Source organism: Lissotriton vulgaris, chromosome 6 (genome assembly GCF_964263255.1).
Source record: "Lissotriton vulgaris chromosome 6, aLisVul1.2, whole genome shotgun sequence".
In the NCBI taxonomy this organism is placed as follows: domain Eukaryota; kingdom Metazoa; phylum Chordata; class Amphibia; order Caudata; family Salamandridae; genus Lissotriton; species Lissotriton vulgaris.
In genome coordinates, this window is record NC_141694.1 from 1,803,221,038 (window position 1) to 1,803,242,148 (window position 21,111).

Consider the following 21,111-nt stretch of genomic DNA (forward strand, 5'->3'; position numbering starts at 1 on the left):
CCTACGTTTTGGTGTGTCATCTGCTGCAGAACAGTTTCAAGACGTCATTCAACGTATCTTACTGCCTGTCATTAATGCATTCAATTAGAGCAATGACATTAGTTTTCGGAGCTACACAAAAAGTACATGATAAAGCTCTCACGCAAGTCTGTCATTTACTTGCAGAAGCATTTTTGATTTTGAATGCACAAACGTGAGTTCCATAAGACAAAGGTAAAATTATTTGGCCAAATCTTTTCTAAAGTGGGTATGACAACAGATCCTGCTACAGTACAAGCGCTGTCCAATACTGATCCCCCACAAGAAGTTTCCATGTTGTATTCATTTTTTGGCATGGCTAGTGATTGAAAGTCACCATTTTTGACCTGTTCACTTCCATTTTTTGAGCTGATTGACACTGGTGTTAGCTGACTCGGACTGTGCCCTGGGCTTTGTTAGACATTCCCAGGGCCAGTGCTAGGTTAAACACAAGCACATGCATTGAGGTACACTTATAATTGGCATGACCTACTCTATAAGTTCTTAATAGATAATAGGGCAAGAGGATGAACACTACCTATAAGTCCTTAGTATATAATAGGGCATTGATGTTTAAAGGCAAACAGCCTTTGTTGCATTTGTATGTGTGCACTGCTGAGAGCCTGAGGTCATTTTAAAGTTAGACCTGTGTTGCAGCACTGCTGCTTTTAAAAGTAATTTCCCAGCAAACTTAACTTAGGTGGTATGGGCACCTTAAAAGTGATAGTCTGGGAGGCGGTTTCCTCTCCACGGGTGAAGGACTGGGTTCTTTAAGACCCAGCGGTGCCAGGGGACAACACCTGAAACCTTCGTGGGTAACCTGCTCCGGCGTACGAATGACAGAGACACGGGACACTTCCTTCGGCGTCAAAGATTCAAGGTTTATTTACTGCAGGGAACACAGAAGTCACGACAAGTACAACACGTGCAACTTGGGGAGACTGCTTCAAATTGGTTCTGTGGATCGCTCCTTTTATACACAATTTTCCCATAGGTTTGCATAGTAGACAAAGGTTTACAACCCGGTTCCCACAATTATCCCCAAGAGGGGTCGCTTTGGTCACTTTGATACTCATAAGGTCCGGAACATAAGTGCGGAAACATTTGGCGGTTCCCAACTGTAAAAACCCATCTTCCCACCATTAATACATTCCAATCAGCAGTAAAACAGATCGAAAAAGGAACAAGGACAGGTGTAGAGGAAGATGGAAACAGTGGGGAGATTGGAAAGGGTGTAAAAGGGAGGTATCGTGAAACACGAGCTACAGGCATCAAAGGGACGTGCCTAATGAGATGCACGGCTGAGACAATAAACCGGCTCGGCGAGATGAGCCTCGAGCGGGGCCATCTGCCTTACAGTATCATCCCCCTCATCATAAAGACACTTACAAAAGACATGTGTCTTCCGCAAATATCTTGGGAGTCCCAGGGTCGTGAAGCGGACAACGTCCGTTCGCTGGCTACTTGAGGGCAAGAGACAAAATGGATGCCGTATCTAAGATGCAACCCATGGGTACAGATGAAAAACCCACGTAGCAAATGAACGGTTTAAGTTAGCACAGCAAAACTGCGCACACTTACTGAACTCGTCATTTGCGGTTCGTAGATACCAGACTCGACTATATTCGTGCGAGTCGAAAAACATCACTTACAATTGTCACGGAACCTCAGACGCTCCTTTTGCCCTCATGTAGGCAAGCACTAGTCGGAATCATACTCGATATTCATCAGACCATCTAGATGTTGCTGTAGCATAGCTCTGTCCAACCGAATTCCATTGGTAACAGGCGACTGTCTCATACACGTTGTAGCGCAGAGGCCACATAAGGCAGGACCGCACTGCACACAAAGGCAACACGTGAACAGGAACGCCACAACAACTCCGATGATCATCAGAATCTTCCAACCCCAAGTCGACATCAGGCCCCAAAACCACCCAAGTAGCGTCCAATCCCCTACATCCACGTGTATGGATTCGGAGATCTTATGCAACTTCGAGATGGCTTGATAGACAGTCGGAGCGTTATCAGGAATGAAAATGCAGCAGCTCGAATGGATCACCTTACATACCCCACCTCGATCTGCTAAAATCACGTCTAAAACCATACGGTTTTGCAACGTCATAAGCCTATCCGCCTGAAGTTCTGTGGTGATATTACCAAGGGCACTGGCAGTAATATTAGCTGTCGATTCTACCACTCGAGTCAACTGTCTCAGGTTCCTACTATTGACCATAGGTCCCCAAAACGGGAGGAAACCCTTGAAAAAGTCTCCTGCCTCTTGACCGGCAGTATCCTCTTCGCTAATTACGCCTCTCACAACTCTAGTCTTGTGATAATCTGCATCTACAGTAAACGTCGGAGGCAACAAGTTTGCGATAAAACATGAGCCCATGAAGTCAGAGGGCAACCATGCATACGCACGATCATGACAGATAAAGTATGTACCCTTGGCAGCCAGAAACACAGGGGACGAGACCATCGGCAAAATGTAATTCTCAGTGCAAGCACTCTCTCCAAGTCGGGCTTTCGATCTTCGGCCACGACCCATTAGACAAAAATTACCAATATGGGGTACGACCCATATCGGAGGCGAGCTTTTAAGCTGCTTTTCACTAGTGAACACACTATACTCGCCTCTACTCAGGACCCTGTAGGCTTGTACCTCTTCTTCTGGAATAAGCGAGGGATCATAGATATCGCTATCTAAGTCTTCAATCGCTATAGACAAAGGTTTTTGATACGAGCTAGGACCAGAGTAGGGGGAACGTGGTTCTCGAATGGGGTGGAAGCCTAGTGCGCTTCGAAACATTGTTTGAAATGCTCGAGCAGACCCTTGGGAACTATACGGTAACACCAGATATGGAATTCCCTTATCCGTAGTGTGTGGCATCAACCCACACACCCAACAATTAGTAGTGTTAACCACTAACTGGTGCTGGTGAAGGAGCTGAATAAAGGAATTGTTGCGGAATTCTGCACGTCTAGCCTGCTCGTGTTCAGGTAAGATATGAAAAGAATGAGGAGAAGCGGTGGAGGTGAGTTTAGGGTCAGGGGTAGGAGTAGGTTTAGCAGAAGGTAAGAAGTAAGGCATCGTGTAATATACCCCACCCACCAATAATGCAGAAACAGTCAAAAGCAATACGAATATTTGGAACATAAAACATTTGGTACGACTAAGTTGTTGCAACTTGAACCTTTGCGCTTGAGCTCCTTCCAAGTCCATCAGCTTCGAAAATGCCATCCCCTACGACCGTCCGCAACGTTTCTTGATGCACTTCGTTCTGTGTAGCAGGAGTCAATCCCTAGGAGTTCCTAGGAACCGACGGTCTTTAACCTAGTGTCAAGACCTACTAACCAGAAGGAAGTACACGCGTGGCCCTACGGCCTTTATTCACAATTATGTGTATGCAAAAAGTGTCTCTCAGCTGTGGAAGCAAAAATATGAGGAATGAAACTCAATGTACATATACAAAAATAATTACAATGATACGAGTGTTCAAACTGATCGTGGAAAACGGGATAATGCAATTGTCAAGGGACAGAACAGGATCTTTTATTAGTCTTTAGTGCTAGATCGCAAAAAGTATCGAGTTTTCCCAGGACGTGTCTGTTCGTCAAACAAAGGATCCGTTGAAGAGACAGCGTTCTGTTGATCAGTTGAATGTTCTGGTCTTGAGTCTTGTGATGACAAATGTTCAACAGTGTCTTTCTGCTGCACTGAGGATTCTCCGACAGGTTGTGCGTCGCTAAAAGGTACAAACGCTGACAATCCTTCGGTTTCAGTTGATGCAATGCCTCTCCTCACCCACGAGTCTGCCGGCAACGGAATAGGGACCTTTTTGGTATGGGTGGCATGCACCCAGTTTTTCCGACCCTCTAGACGAACTGCAGTTCTCGTGGCAAGGAGGACCTGGTAGGGTCCAGTGAATCTTGGCTCCAAGTTTTTCTTGTGCGAAAAATTCCGCGTCACCACCCAGTCTCCGGGCTGGAGCTGGTGGCCTGGACCCTCCGTCTGCGTCGGCAATGCTTCGTAAACCTGTTGGTGAATTAGCCTCAGTTTAGCAGTCAAGTCATGGAGATAATCGATCAACATTGGATACTCAAGATCACAGAACACACCCGGCCTAGGGACCCCCCAAACATTGGCAGGACGACCGAACACTATTTCATAGGGACTAAGCCCTACTCGGGAGTGTACGGTTGCCCTCGTTGACAATAATGCTAAGGGCAAAGCGTCAGGCCACGAGAGACCAGTCGTAGCCTGAATCTTCGCTAGCTTCAGTTTAAGGGTGCCGTTGTACCCCTCAACCAAACCAGCTGACTGGGGATGATTGGCACTATGGAATTTTTGATTAATTCCAAGGCCCTTACACACACTCTTCATCACACTTCCCACAAACTCACTTCCGTTATCGGACCACACAACTCTAGGCATTCCATACCGAGGAAAGTATTCCTTCAGTAGGATTTTCGCAGTTGACAAAGCAGTGTTGTCCTTAAGAGGGTAGGCTTCGATCCATCGGGAGAACGCGCAAACCACAACTAAAACGTATTTCAGGTTATTGCATCGCTCCATATGGATGAAGTCCAATTGGATCACCTCAAAGGGACATGAAGGGGGAGCAAAACTACCAGGAGGAGTTGGGGTTCCCTTACCAGGATTGTACAACATACATACCATACAATTCTTAACCAGTCGTTCAGCACATTTTGTGATACCATCATTCTTCCACACAGGAGACAACAACTTGCAAATACCTTTCGCGCTAATATGTGCTAAACCATGCGCCATAGTCACAACAGCCAGCACATACGCATCAGGCAACATCCATCTTTTCCGATCCGACAAATCAATCCAACAACCATTCGCATCCAACTTTCCCGTACTTTCTTTCCACTTCATCTTTTCAGTCTCGGTGGCCTCGTTCTGAATTGCTTTCACACTCTCGATAGTGTCCTCACACACACTCGATTCTGTAGGCCACCTAACCGGACTCGTCACATACATCCGAGTGCTAAGGTTCCGGGCAGTCTCCTTAGCAGTCTCATCTGCAAACGCATTACCACGACCAACATCATCCGTTACCTTACGATGCGCACTGCATTTAACAATCGCCACTTGCTTAGGCAACGTAAGTGCATCCAAAAGGTCATTCACGAGCTGGCCATGCTGAATCTTCGTACCATGCGATGTTAGAAAACCTCTCTCTCTCCACAACCGTCCAAAACTATGTGCGACGCCAAAAGCATATTGGCTGTCGGTAAACACATTCACACGTTTCCCTTTCGCTAACACACACGCTCTAGTGAGAGCGATCAGCTCTGCAGCTTGGGCAGAATTCTGATTTAATCTCGCAGTCTCAACAACAGTATTCAACGTTACAACAGCATACGCAGTAGTCACATCACCATTCTGCAATTTAAAACATGAACCATCCACATACAGCGTTCCATCTGGATCTTCCAAAGGAGTGTTTTTAAGGTCCACTCGACCTTTTGTTTCCTCTTCTGTCCTCAAATAACAGTCGTGTTCTGTTATTTCATCTGACTCTGAACTAATTGGTAACAAAGTCGCCGGATTCAGAACATTGCAATGTTTTATCTGAATATGACTTGCCAGCAACGTCAACTCGTACCCAGACAATCTCGCACTCGTCAAGTGCTGTGTTTTCGTACGATTTAAAAGAGTATCGACTGCATGCGGAACCATCACCGTAAGCATATTATCCATGACCAATCCTGCTGATTGTCGGATGGACACCGCAGCTGCCGCTGTTGCTCTCAAACAACTCGGCAATGCTCTAGCTACCGGGTCCAAGGTCGAGGAAAAATATGCACATGGACGTTGCTTACCACCAAAAGGTTGCGTTAAAACACTCAACGCACAACCTTCCCTCTCGTGAACATATAATGTGAACGGCTTGCTATAGTCAGGAGTACCTAACACAGGAGCCGAGCACAATGAATCACGTAATTCAGAAAAACTTTTCTGACATTCTTCCGTCCATGGTAAAGGAGTTGAAACATCCTTGCACGTCAGAGCTACCAATGGTTTCGCCAGCAATGAAAAATGTGGAATCCATTGCCTGCAGTACGACGTGATACCTAGAAAGGCACGCACATCTCTTTGGGTTGTTGGCACAGCCATTCGTGCAATTGCTGCAATTCTCTCTGGGGTCAACCGCCTTCCCTCCTTTGACAATAAGTGACCTAGATAGGTTACTTCTTGACAACAATATTGGAGTTTAGAAGGTGACACCTTGTGATTTAACTCACAGAGATGTTGCAGCAACGATACCGTAGCAATTTTGCAAATGTCCTGAGTATCTGCAGCTACCAATAGATCATCGACGTATTGGATTAAGGCCGCACCAGCCGGCAACCTAAACGCATCCAGTTGACCCTTCAAGGCTTGACTGTAAATCGATGGACTTTCACAGTAGCCCTGAGGAGCGCGTTTAAACCGGAAGCTGCGTCCACCAAGAGAGAAACCGAAAAGGTCTCTACTCTCCTCTGCAATCGGGATGCTGAAGAACGCATTCTTCAAATCAATCACCGAAAACCATGATGCAGAAGCTGGAATCAGAGTCAGTAGTGCCGTAATGTCAGGCACAACGGGGAACTGAGGAATCACAGTTTTATTCACCTCCCGTAAATCGATAACAAAACGATAAACAGGTGGCTTCGAAGGATCAGTACGTTTAAGTATCGGCAGTACAGGGCTGTTGCACACGTTTCCCCGCGTCTCCTCAATAACATCTTTTTCGATCAAATCATAGATGATCGCTAACAATGCTCGTTCACCATCAAGAGAGATACGATACTGGGGAATACGTGGCAATCGCACATTAGATTTCAACTGAACAACATATGGTGAGATGTCAAGCAGGCCCACATCATTGGGACCTGTTGCCCACAAAGACGCAGGAAGAGAACTCAATTCCGGTGGAAGCTTATCGAGAGACAAATACATAGGAGAGACAACCCTCTCTCCCAACGTAAGCTTTACACCAGCAGGAGAACAATACAGAGTTGCATACAAACGTTTAAGCAAATCCAGGCCCAAAAGATTTTCACCACAACCCGTGGTCAAAATCAACGGAGCTTCTAGCTCACGAGGCCCAATTGTAAGGGGCAGAAGGCGCGAAACTGGATTGCTAACGGGGGCGCCAGAAAATCCAACGGAAACATTTGTTAAGCCAGACAAAGGTGCGCCAGGGAGTTTCGAATGCTTAATGGAACTTTTCGCTGCACCAGTGTCCAACAGAAAAGGCTCAACTACGCCCGATGTAGCAACTGCGACGTAAGGCCCTCTCTGATCAACCGGAACTGATACCACTCCCTCTCCTTGTCTACGGCTGTCCTAGTAATTACTGTCGTCAGTTCCCTGATCGACGTAATAATCGTCTACATTGTACTGCGCAGATCGTCCTTGCGATGATCCACGTTGATCAAAACAATTATCGGAATTTGATGAGTTATCTGAACGGTCATTCTGAGCACCACGGCCCCTACCGCGTGATGTCTGCTGTGAACCACCACGACCTCCTCTAGATGAATTACCGCTATTGCGATCGTTTAGAACAGGACAATTGAATTTGATATGACCCTCCTGTCTACAATAGGCACATTGATTGTACCCTAACGAAGATCTTTGGGAAGAGGAGTCATTACGAGGTTGTGATCGGTTCGATTGCGACTGCGATCTATTTTGTTGCGAAGTATTCTGATTCGAACGTGGGGGATAGGCCTGCTGTAACAACACTTTAGTTTTAAGTTCTTTCGTCTTTTTATCAGCACGGTCGTGCTCTTCTTTCTCTCTATTCTCATAGTATTGTGCCGTGGCCAATATTTGAGCTGAAGTAGAAACGGCCCATGCACTTTCTGAATTCCTCAATTTATTGCTCAAATCGGGCAATAAGTTTCAAACAAATTTGTCGACGAACAACCGTTGACCACCCTCAGTGCTCATATCCTGACCACTATGGTCGATGAATGCCTCCTCGAATCTCGTAAAGAAGTCGGAGACACTCTCGTCCTTCTTCTGTTTGCAAGCTGACAATTTGTCCCAATTCACTCTCATAGCTGGCATAAGAGTTTTCATTAGCGTTATTATTCTTTGAGGAAGAGCAGCAATCAACTGCTCGGGTTTAGCACCACCAGTTTGTCGACCATCCGCCGCTACAATGGCAGCCCAATCACCGCCTAATTCATTCGGATGATTTTCCTGTCGAATTTTAGCCCATACCGGTTGCGGTACAACATTGCCAAACAGCATGTCAATATCGGCAAGATTCATTATCGCAGCGTCTACGAGCTGTGATAATTCTTTATAGTACCCTGCAGGATTTTTGCGAGGGTCAGGCAAAGATTGCTTTACCTGTAACACTTCTGATCGTTTCCACGGGAGATGGATCCACACTCTCTGGAAATGTGGCAGAATAATAGGAATAGCATTAGCATCACCTGGCATCCACACTGGTGGAACTTCCCGCATAGGAAACTGACCAGACTCATCTGACTGTCTTTCAACATCCTCAACAAACAAGGCCTGAGGTATAGGAGTGGGACGAAAAGATAGCAACCGCTCAACCGCACGTCGAACGTTGGTATCCACTATCAGTCCAGTCGAGAACTGAAGCTGTAGATCAGACAAGGCGGTCAGCACCTCGTCAGGTGCATCGGCCGCTATCTGATCACGAAGGACCTTACACATTTCTTCGAACACGAATCTTTGGGTTGGTATACTGAATTGACAAAACGTGTCGAGTACAACACGTGGTGGATTTCTAAGGGGATGCGTCATCCAACCCATCGCCATATTATATAGCGAAACGCGTTCCCTGTTACCTGGAAGCTGACTACGTCTCTGAGGACCATCGGAACCAGCGGACCCAAGAACAGGTCCGAGAGAATGAAAGAAACTAGCCGCAAGAGGAGAAGTACGACTACGAGTAGAGGGAGAAGTATAGGACACAGGACTAACAAGTGAAGGGGTAGAGACAGAAGCAACAGCAGGAGTCAACAGAGCAGGAGCAGTAGCGGGAGTAGGAGTATGTGGAAGCGGGGGAGCAGTAGGGATAGCAACAGGCAAAGGAGCAGGAACAGTCGGAAGAACGGGTGCAGGTTGAGGAACAGGTGGAGGAAGAATAGGTGGAAGAATAGGTACAGGGGGAACCACAGGAGCTGTGGTGCCCTGTACATACGGAGGTGGCGACTTCATAAGATAGGACATTAGAGGATCCTCAACTGCTTCTTTCTTCTTTTCCGACTCCGTAGGCAAAGCAGGATAGCATTTATCTATAGTCATGCGCTGTAGCCTATCAAACACTTCCTTATCCTTAACCTCCTTATCGCGCTGAAATTGCTCTGCTTTCTTTACAATGGTAGCAACACCATCTCTCTGATTTCGTTTAGTCTGTCTGATTTCTTTCTGTCGGGCTTCTTTACGCCACAACCGAAAGGCATCAAACATGGCCGGCCTTGACTTTTTCTCGAACAATTTAGCCTCTAAGTTATCTAGGATCGGGGTCTCGAAGCTACCGTGAGGTGGCCAACTAAGGACACCGTCCTTCTTTGTATAGCGAATTCAATAGTCATTAAAAGTAATCGGGCCTAGCCCATGTTTACTGTACAATTCATAAGTCGGAGTTCCAACCGGAGGTATCGGACACGAGTCCTCCAGTCGGGAATCCGCACCACAAGGTCTGAAACAACTAAACAAAGTACTGCGACCAGGCATCGTGCACACTAGCCGAGTTTCACAAACTTCAAGGGTTACGGGACTTACCAAGTCCCAGCAAAAAGCAAAAACCCTCGGTTTTTGGCGGCTGCAGTCGTCAAAGAACACAACAAAGTACCAAGAACTACAAATGCAATGGAACCATACAACCACTAAGCAACCACGACCAAGAACTCTGGGAGCGACCCACAAATACTTAACTCAAAGATCGATGGCGTCACCAGGAAGGCCCGTCAATCGTCTCGCTCTACCAAGGTCTACGCCAGGCGCCAAAACAGGTCTACAGTCAGGGCAGCAGTCCGTTGCAGCCGTCAGGAGGCGGGAATCTTCGCGGGAAAAGTCTTCGGGCCACTTGTTTCGACAACAGGATCGATGAAGCGGAGTGCACCTTCCCTTGGAGATTTCACACGAAGTTCCTCACGATCGTCGGGCTTGGACCGGTACCACTGATGCAGCCCCACGTTGGGCGCCAACTGAAGGACTGGGTTCTTTAAGACCCAGCAGTGCCAGGGGACAACACCTGAAACCTTCGTGGGTAACCTGCTCCGGCGTACGAATGACAGAGACACGGGACACTTCCTTCGGCGTCAAAGATTCAAGGTTTATTTACTGCAGGGAACACAGAAGTCACGACAAGTACAACACGTGCAACTTGGGGAGACTGCTTCAAATTGGTTCTGTGGATCGCTCCTTTTATACACAATTTTCCCATAGGTTTGCATAGTAGACAAAGGTTTACAACCCGGTTCCCACAATTATCCCCAAGAGGGGTCGCTTTGGTCACTTTGATACTCATAAGGTCCGGAACATAAGTGCGGAAACATTTGGCGGTTCCCAACTGTAAAAACCCATCTTCCCACCATTAATACATTCCAATCAGCAGTAAAACAGATCGAAAAAGGAACAAGGACAGGTGTAGAGGAAGATGGAAACAGTGGGGAGATTGGAAAGGGTGTAAAAGGGAGGTATCGTGAAACACGAGCTACAGGCATCAAAGGGACGTGCCTAATGAGATGCACGGCTGAGACAATAAACCGGCTCGGCGAGATGAGCCTCGAGCGGGGCCATCTGCCTTACAGTATCATCCCCCTCATCATAAAGACACTTACAAAAGACATGTGTCTTCCGCAAATATCTTGGGAGTCCCAGGGTCGTGAAGCGGACAACGTCCGTTCGCTGGCTACTTGAGGGCAAGAGACAAAATGGATGCCGTATCTAAGATGGAACCCGTGGGTACAGATGAAAAACCCACGTAGCAAACGAACGGTTTAAGGTAGCACAGCAAAACTGCGCACACTTACTGAACTCGTCATTTGCGGTTCGTAGATACCAGACTCGACTATATTCGTGCGAGTCGAAAAACATCACTTACAATTGTCACGGAACCTCACGGGTGGTAGCGATACAGATGCGTCTCAGATTGGTACAATTAAAGATATTGCACAGGTCGTAGGTCACCGGGCCATGTCTGGTCAGTATGGGTCGTTCGGAGCATGGGGAGTGCAGGAAGGGTTGTGGGGAACTTGGAACTTTTCTACATATATTGTGGCACTGTACGGTGGTGCAGACCTACTGGGGGAGAGTTACGAGAGGTCCTGAGGGTGGAGATGAGGCCAGAGGCCCGTAGGTGTATCCTGAATGTGTGGAAGCCCACAGATCTGAATGCATATAGGAAGCAGTTGGCGACACTGGCATGCATGATTGCAAAGCGTAATATTGCTCAGTTGTGGGGAGCTAGCCTGCAACCCGGATTGAAAAGTGGGTGGAAAATCTGGATTGGTGCATGTTCAGTGTATGTGGCCATGGGGTACCCAGAGAAATGGGGGAAGGTTTGGGAGGCTTGGAATCATTACCGTGGGGATATCTGTGTAAATGTAAATGTGTAAATGTGTTTGCATTTATATAGCGCACTTCTACCCTGAGGTCTCGTAGTGCTGTATTCATACCGCTGTGGCACCCTTCCTGGCTTTCCGGTGAGATGTCCACTCCTGGGCACCCCCAAGGTGAAGCCAGGCATCCAAGCGCTGCTGGGGCCATTGTGGAGATTAAGCAAGCTATTGCCCAGAGTCACAGAGTGGGACCCATGATTAGACTAGGCACCGAGGCGAGAATGATCAGGTCCGGGGAGATTGAGTCCAAAAGCCGTCAAGGCCGGAATTGAACCCTGGTCCCGGGCCAGATCTCTGCATTACGGTCTGCCGCTCTAACCATTGTGCCCCCGATACGCCCAGAAGATTTGGAGGTGCACGAGTCCCCTTGATCCATTTTTACTATTCTGTATTATTTCTTTTTGACGTATGGAGTGCAATGATGAAACCATAGGTGTTCCAGCGGTAGAGGTCCTGTAATTATGAGCAGGGGCTTTATAAAAGAGGTTTTATAAACCCTGGTGAGGAAGAAATTGCACATGTGATTCTCCCCATTGAAGCTAGTTGGCCTCGTAGGCTAACATGGCAATATGTTAGGGATGCATAACTATTGCTAGGAGATTGTGAAAATATCCTTCGATGACTGAACAGATTGGTATTGATACATTTAGCAACTTGGCATTGTTAAATTTATCATAACTTGTACAGAAAAATACATTATAAGACTTTCTTTTCTGTAAGACAAAATCCAGCCTCTAGCACTCTTCCGTGATTAGTCAGCTCTAAGGGGAAGCTGCCTTGATTAGATGATAAGTGGCATGGCCAGGAAGAGGCTATCTGGTGGAGAGAACTCTGTCGGGCACAGGCATACCAGAGCAGGGGTTGGGCCATAAAGCATCAGCTTCAAAGGAAGAACAGGTCAAGGAAGCCTTTCACCAGGGCCACCCCTTCTTCCTGGCAGTTGGGGGGCTTTAGGATGGAATTCAAAGATTTTAGTGGGGGAGAGTTTAAGAAAATAAACCATACTCTGAATTTGGTTTAGTTGGGTCTTGCTGCTCTGCTCTAATTTCAGCCATGATGGATTTTGACAGAATAGTGCTTCTTGGGACAAGACTATGACCCACGTTGGAGGAAGTTGTCATGCTTTGGGATGTTGCCCTGCACCTCACTGGACATGGGTGCACTTCTGCTTGTCTCCAGAGAACACTGGATAAATATGTGAGAAGTGCAGAGCCTCTTAGCCCTGCTGCCTGAAACTAGAAGAAGGAGGAGGATTGTCCTTCTGGAATCTCAATCTGCACCCAAGGGCCTAACTGGTGAAGACTGTGCCTGCTGCACTATCTGAGACTACAGCTCTGAGGACTTTGCCTTGCCTAAAGAAGGAATAAGGAGTGGACTTCCTACAGCTACAGGTTAACAGAGTTTAACGGACCCTTCTCCAGCCATACCCCTCCTCCTGGACTGTGCCCAGTGGAGTTTTAAAGGGTTGACCAAGTGCATTGTGGGAATTGAGGTCCAGGGCTGCCAAAGACCATCTAGGAGATTTCAAACCATTGGATCTGTGTTTTGGTACCCGGGACCCACCTGGAGACCTGCTGGAAGGACCTCCAGAGTTTGGTAAAGTTAGGGAAACTTTTTCGAAAAAGAGCCATAAGGGGACTGACTTGACCGCGAGAGCCACCTTCAACCACAATCTGGCCCAGATTCCAAGTTCATCCTGCTGAACAGCTCCAGAGGTCCAACCCAACTTCCATGGTTTGACTGGGAGCTCGCGGAAAGTCAAGCTGGCCAACCCTCACCGAATCAGGACTTGTCGAGAGCATTGAGATCCTCGACAGAAAAACCTCTAGAAACGTTTCTGAGTGCGAAGGTAAAAGTTTGACCAAAGCCTCCTGCGTGTTTTATCCGAGCAGGGCTCCATCATGGTAGGCTCACACTTTGACTTTGTGCTAGTAAAGCACGACCAGATGTCCAGAAATGGTGCTATTGCTTTCTAAGCACTACAAAGTGTTTATTCTTTACAAATTCAGATCTCTGGTTACCTACATTGGATTTCCATGGAATTAGTGTCATTCTAAATTTAAAAACATTTCCTATTCATATAAATTTGTGTGGGATATTTATTGTGTGTTGTGTATTACTTATTTACTGTATTGTTGTTTTTAAGTTCTTTACATGCCTGTCTCCTAAGTTGACCCTGATTGCTTGGTGTCAGCTAACTAGAGTTGAGCATGGGACTAAATTATAGAGACCCTATTTAGGACCCAGTACCATGTGGATGTATTGTGTGTTTGTCGCCTTTTTTTGTCTCCGCAGGATTTTTTCCTAGGAACTCTGGAGAAGAACTACTGCTTTTTATCCACCCTGAATTTACGGTGTTTTTTCACGTAGTCAAGGGCAGGGTACACCTTTGCATGTGTACACCACCCGGGCAACCACCACTGGTCCATAAGAAAACCTTACATTTGCATAACGGTTGAAAAATGTAGACCTAATATTAAATCACAACACGACTTCTGACACCACCAGCCTACCTAATCAGGCAAAAGGTGTCCCATTTATAACTTTTATCTATTGCCCAATCACTCCAGAATAAAGTTTTAATAGTGAGTAGTTCTGGAGAATTTTTAATATTCACTTCCATCCTTTCACTTTCACATATAAAAAATCAAAACCCGCTCCCCTGTAGTCAGGTGTCGCAGCACACCCGGATGGCACTCGGCTGTCCGGGTGGGAACCCTTCTCCAGCCATACCCCTCCTCCTGGACTGTGCCCAGTGGAGTTTTAAAGGGTTGACCAAGTGCATTGTGGGAATTGAGGTCCAGGGCTGCCAAAGACCATCTAGGAGATTTCAAACCATTGGATCTGTGTTTTGGTACCCGGGACCCACCTGGAGACCTGCTGGAAGGACCTCCAGAGTTTGGTAAAGTTAGGGAAACTTTTTCGAAAAAGAGCCATAAGGGGACTGACTTGACCGCGAGAGCCACCTTCAACCACAATCTGGCCCAGATTCCAAGTTCATCCTTCTGAACAGCTCCAGAGGTCCAACCCAACTTCCATGGTTTGACTGGGAGCTCGCGGAAAGTCAAGCTGGCCAACCCTCACCGAATCAGGACTTGTCGAGAGCATTGAGATCCCCCGACAGAAAAAGCTCTAGAAACGTTTCTGAGTGCGAAGGTAAAAGTTTGACCAAAGCCTCCTGCATGTTTTATCCGAGCAGGGCTCCATCATGGTAGGCTCACACTTTGACTTTGTGCTAGTAAAGCACGACCAGATGTCCAGAAATGGTGCTATTGCTTTCTAAGCACTACAAAGTGTTTATTCTTTACAAATTCAGATCTCTGGTTACCTACATTGGATTTTCATGGAATTAGTGTCATTCTAAATTTAAAAACATTTCCTATTCATATAAATTTGTGTGGGATATTTATTGTGTGTTGTGTATTACTTATTTACTGTATTGTTGTTTTTAAGTTCTTTACATGCCTGTCTCCTAAGTTGAACCTGATTGCTTGGTGTCAGCTAACTAGAGTTGAGCATGGGACTAAATTATAGAGACCCTATTTAGGACCCAGTACCATGTGGATGTATTGTGTGTTTGTCGCCTTTTTTTGTCTCCGCAGGTTTTTTTCCTAGGAACTCTGGAGAAGAACTACTGCTTTTTATCCACCCTGAATTTACGGTGTTTTTTCACGTAGTCAAGGGCAGGGTACACCTTAGCATGTGTACACCACCCGGGCAACCACCACTGGTCCATAAGAAAACCTTACATTTGCATAACGGTTGAAAAATGTAGACCTAATATTAAATCACAACACGACTTCTGACACCACCAGCCTACCTAATCAGGCAAAAGGTGTCCCATTTATAGCTTTTATCTATTGCCCAATCACTCCAGAATAAAGTTTTAATAGTGAGTAGTTCTGGAGAATTTTTAATATTCACTTCCATCCTTTCACTTTCACATATAAAAAATCAAAACCCGCTCCCTTGTAGTCAGGTGTCGCAGCACACCCGGATGGCACTCGGCTGTCCGGGTGGGACCCCGATGATGAAGCATGTCACCAATTAGGTTGGTGAGTGAGGGGTCTTCTAACAAAGGACAAAATTTGTCCTCTATTTTGGCACCGTGTGCACCTCGATATTCTCTAGACGGAGGCACTGAGAAGCCTCCTGGGGTACTCCTCCATTTGTTTGTTTAAAAAAAGGTATGAAACTGTGCCATAGTGTCAGTAGGTGATCCTGACACTGAAACGATAATCTGTGTGCCATTGGCATACAATATAACCAAGAAACCCAGGGACCTAATCAGCCTTGCCAACCGTGCAACATAAATATAAAAAAGGGTCGGGCTCAAAGATGATCCCTGTGGCATGCAGCAAGGTAATGTAAAGTTGGGTGATTTATAATTATCTAGGGCCACAAATTGTTCCTTACCCGACATGAAAGATTCAAGTAAAGTGAGTGCCTTCCCTTTAACACAGATCCCCCTCAGAACTTATAAAAGATTCTGATGGTTCACCCTGTCAAATGCGGTGGAGAAGTCAAGCAGCACAAGTGCTACATTGCCCCCGCACATCAACTGTCTACCTAATCAATTCAGAAGATGTAATCAAAGCCAGTTAGGTGCTATGATGTTTTCGAAATCCGAACTGGGTATCATCAAGGAAAACATGCTTTTCAATGTATTCAGATAGGATGATATTCATGGCTTTCTCCACCAACTTTGCCGGCAGCGAAAGTCTAGAAATTGGGCGGGGATTGTTAGAGTCTGGCTCATCTAAATTTGATTTCTTCAGAAGGAGGAGCACAGATGCCAGCTTCCAGCTAGTGGGGAATATACCCGACAAAATCATTTGATTGAAAATAGTAGTTAGATGAGATGCGAAAATCTCTTGTAGCAGATGGAAGATTTTTGGGGGCAAAGGTCCATTGGGGAGCCTAATTTAATGCATTGCAACAGGTTTATTGTTGCTTCTGTTGTCAGTGTTGGGAAAGCAGATAATTCAGGGGATAATACCGCCAGTTCCGGGCCTGGCTGAAGTCTCTAATGAGGGAACCGTTCCATTGATCCATTGACCTGGCAAATCCATTATAGACCACCTAAACTTTCTCTTGAAAAAACTCATCCACACTGTTACAGAATGCCTGAGTTTTGGGTGAATCTGCCGCCTCAGAGCAGTTGGCTAATCGTTTTACAGTTGAGAAAAATTCTTTTGAGGAGTTTTTTGCTGATAAAATAGCTAAAGTGAAATAGCTAGTTTTCTCTAATACATTTTTTATAGTCAAGGCTAATTTATAGTTGGCTTTGTACTCTAGTTAATATGAGGATCTCCACTTCTTTTCCATATGGCTGCATTTTTGTTTTTGTAGCCTAAGCTGTTCAGAATACCAGGGTTTGGTAGGTCTGAGCCTATGGCTGAAGATGCATTTAGCTTGAAGTACTCGATCTATTGATTTCCTCAGCCAGTTCTCAAAAGCAGCAACATCTATATTTGAGTCTTGTAAGAATTGTGGAGGTGTTTGGACTAATACGTTTTCAAGAGTATCCAATGCCAACTTATTCCAAGGCCGGACCATTTTCCGCTGTCTGTTTATCAGTTTTCTTTTTTACTGGAAATAGCTACCACTCTTGGGGAATGCAAGATTAAGTAAAGCATGTGAAACATAAACAGGAACAAAATCACTACCAAGGATTACCCTAACATCAGGACCACTGGAATTATTCGGCAGGAGAGGGCAAAAATTATGTGGCAGGGTGAGTAAATTATGTGGCAGGAAAAGGCAAATTATGCGCCATAATCAGCACATTTTGAAATAGTATTACTTCATGTTTTGCCTTTTTTTAAACTTGGTAACACTGTTTGGGCACTGGTTGCATCCCATTAGTACCAATGTAACACTTACATTTAGCAGTGGGAAACAGAAAGTTGACTATTCCAGCTTTTCAAAGGACCTTCCCACATGCAGCAAGACATGTCGCTGCATCTTTAGTAACTTTGAACCACTTGAGATGGAAAGCAATTTTGTTGTTAAAATCTATTGATTATGCATCAGATGATGGAGTATGTGTCAGATGCGCCAAATGCATAATTCTGCAGAAGTCGCCGCTCCAACACAATCACATAATTCCAGTGGCCCTGCCAAACATGCAGCATCAGACTGGGAAAGAAAATAGGCCCACTGCCAAAATAAAAGGGGCCCCCATTAGTGAGTTAGTTAGCTGGATAAGTGTCCCATGTTTGTGTACGTTTTTTGTAAAGTATTGAAGACTGCACTGATTTGAGTTTGGGACAGGAAATGTTTGCTTTAATATCATAAAAATCAATAGTAATAACAGGCTCATCTGACAATAAAGCAGGTCAACAACTAGCCCAAAAAATGGCCTACATACTGACCTGACAGAAGGGCTTTAAGTCGGATAAAAGAACCAGGGGGTGTCATTCAAAGGGGCATTGCTGATGTAATTAAGGGTGTGGCTTAAAAACATGTAAGCTATATAAATCTATGATTAGCATAGTGCGCCGCCAGACTGGTATTTTGCTGCTTCTGTCCTTGCCTCCAGATAAATATTGCAACAAGTAACATTACACCTACAACAAGCCAGTACTTTTGATTTTGTCAGGGGTTATTAGTTGCATAAGATGAATAGGCAATGTCTACGGCTTCCTTGTATATAATTTTGAAAATGCTCCAGTTCTGACATGATGAGACTGAAAGAACTATAACAAGTCTCTTTGAAGTTTCATTAAAGGTAGCGGAGGCTACCAGTGCTGCAGAGTTGAGATTTGAATTTTCTCTCTGGGGGTGAGGGCAAAAATGGAGAGCGGGCCAGCCTCATCGCATGCTTTTCAGAACTTTTATTCATTGTGCAGACACTGGATCTGTGTATTTGCAGGCGAACTTAAGGACATGAATTTAGGGCCCCTTTTGAATGTCCATTTCAAATCACCACTGGGTCTGAGACTTGAGTGACCCAGCAGACTTTAAACCCTGCTGCATCCACTTTTACATGCTGATTCTGCTCCTCTGCGTTCCCCTCTTGTCTCACTGCCATACTCACACCTATCTGCTTCCCCCCCTCCCCGCACTCTAATCAGCATGTCTTAACCCTTTAATCCCCCTCTCTTCTCTCTTTCCACTTGTCCTAGGTGAGAAGTTTCCATTGTGATGCCTGTTCTATATTTTGTTCTGCACCCAGCAGGATATTCTTCTTTTCATTGATACAGGGACAGGGCAACCTTCACATGTGCACTGTAATGATCTGTCTAATTTCTGTCATCAAAGTGCAGATGCATCCATTAGGCCCGCTGAGACCTGCCTGCAGGGGAGATTGTTCAAACGGATCTATAACATAATATTGACAGACAAAATATAGACATACAAAAATATCAACACAAAAATATCAACATCAAAAATATCAAAGTTGTATCTACATAAAGGTAAGTTCAAAAATATCGGAAAAAAATATCGTAGTAAAAAATATCGTTTTTTTAAATGTATTAATAATAATGTAAAAATAATTTAAAAATACATATAATAAAAAAATTATAGATATAAACATTAAAACATATTTAAAAAATAATAACTAATACAAATACATTTAAAATAAATTAAAAACTCTACATATAAATTAATATATAAACTTACTCCACATATTGCATAGTAGGGAAAGCGTTGGATAGCGTAGGGGTAAATATTACTATTTCCACTCCAGAGGTGCAACAGTAGGGAAAGCGCTGGAATAGCGTAGGGGTAAAAATTACTATTCCCACTCCAGAGGGTGCAACAGTAGGGAAAGCACTGGATAGCACAGGGGTGAAAATTACTATTCCCACTCCAGAGGGTGCAACAGTATGGAAAACGTTGGATAGCGTAGGAGTAAAAATTACTATTCCCACTCCAGAGGGTGCAACAGTAGGCAAAGTGTTGGATAGCGTAAGGGTAAAAATTACTATTCCCACTCCAGAGGGTGCAACAGTAGGGAAAGCGCTGGATAGCGTAGGGGTAAAAATTACTATTCCCACTCCAGAGGGTGTAACAGTAGGGAAACCGTTGGATAGCGTAGGGGTAAAAATTACTATTCCCACTCCAGAGGGTGCAGCAGTAGGGAAAGCGTTGGATAGAGTAAGCATTAAGCATGGGCTGAAAATTCGTTCCGCTCGCGGAATTTACAGATTTTCCGCGATTTCGCGATCCGCGAATCTTGCGAAATCGCGGTAAAATCCGCGAATCAGCGGGGACGAATTTTCAGCCAAACACTTACAGGGTAACAGCAGCAGGTGCAAAAGTTGAAGTAAATTTTTTGTAACCTTTTACAAAAGGGTTACAAAGAAATTAACTTCAACTTGGCCACCTGCTGCTGTAAGCCTGCAAGTGCTTCCTGGCGCCTCGTTGCCTACTTGCAACTATTCTCTGACCCTGCTCTGACCCTTGAAGCAGGGTCAGAGAATAGTTACAAGTAGGCAATGAGGCGCCTGTCACGAAATTAAACCTCAACAGGAAGCACTGACAGATATGAAAACAAGCATTTGCAATGCAATAGGTCTCGCATTAGGAAAGTTTGAGCTATTGGTCTTGTAAATGACAATTTTTTTTATTTATGTGTTGGTTTTTGAAAATAGCTAAATTAATAGCTTTGTCATTTACAATGCCAATAGTTATAACTTTCGAAAATTGTGACACCTATAGCAATTGTGATGCAACATGTTTTGTATTTTCGTGATTTAGCTGTATTGATATTACAAATTACAATGGCTTTTAATTTTTTTAAATAATTAATACTTAAATAAAAGTGATTTTAATTTATAATGGCAATAGCTTAAGCTTTTGTAAATAACTTTTGTGAAGATTATGTTCAGTGTATTTTATTGTGACGAAAATCCAAGAACAGAAGTGAAATATTAACATCTTTTTGTGACATTTGTAATAAAGTTTGAAACATTGAGAGAACATTTTTTAACCAGTTGTTGTTGAATGGTTGCGCAGATTGATGCTGGGGTGGCGCTGAGTGGTGCTGTGGTGGTGCTGAGTGGTGCTGTGGTGATGCTGAGTAGTGCTGTGGTGGTGCTGAGTGATACTGGGATGGTGCTTGGTGATGCTGAGGTGGTGCTGAGTGGTGCTGTGGTGGTGCTGAGTGATGCTGAGTGATGCTGTTGTGGTGCTGAGTGGTGCTGTGGAGGTGCTGAGTGATAATGTGGTTGTGCTGAGTGATTATGTGGTGGTGCTGAGTGATGCTGTGATGGCGCTGAATGGTGCTGTGGTGGTGCTGATTGGTGCTGTGGTGGTGCTGAGTGATGCTGTGGTGGTGCTGAGTGATGCTGTGGTGGTGCTGAGTGGTGCTGTAGTGGTGCTGAGTGATAATGTGGTGGCGCTGAGTGATGCTGTTGGGGCGCTGAGTGATGCTGTGGTGGCGCTGAGTGGTGCTGTGATGGTGCTGAGTGATAATGTGGTGGTGCTGAGTGATAATGTGGTGGTGCAG

The 21,111-nt window shown here is 45.2% G+C and overlaps 1 protein-coding gene across 1 annotated transcript in view; it reads right to left on the minus strand.

Moving 5' to 3' along the window:
- LOC147709538 (fucolectin-like) overlaps window positions 1–21,111 on the minus strand; it is a 187,947-nt gene that overhangs the window by 64,559 nt on the left and 102,277 nt on the right. The window lies entirely within an intron of this gene.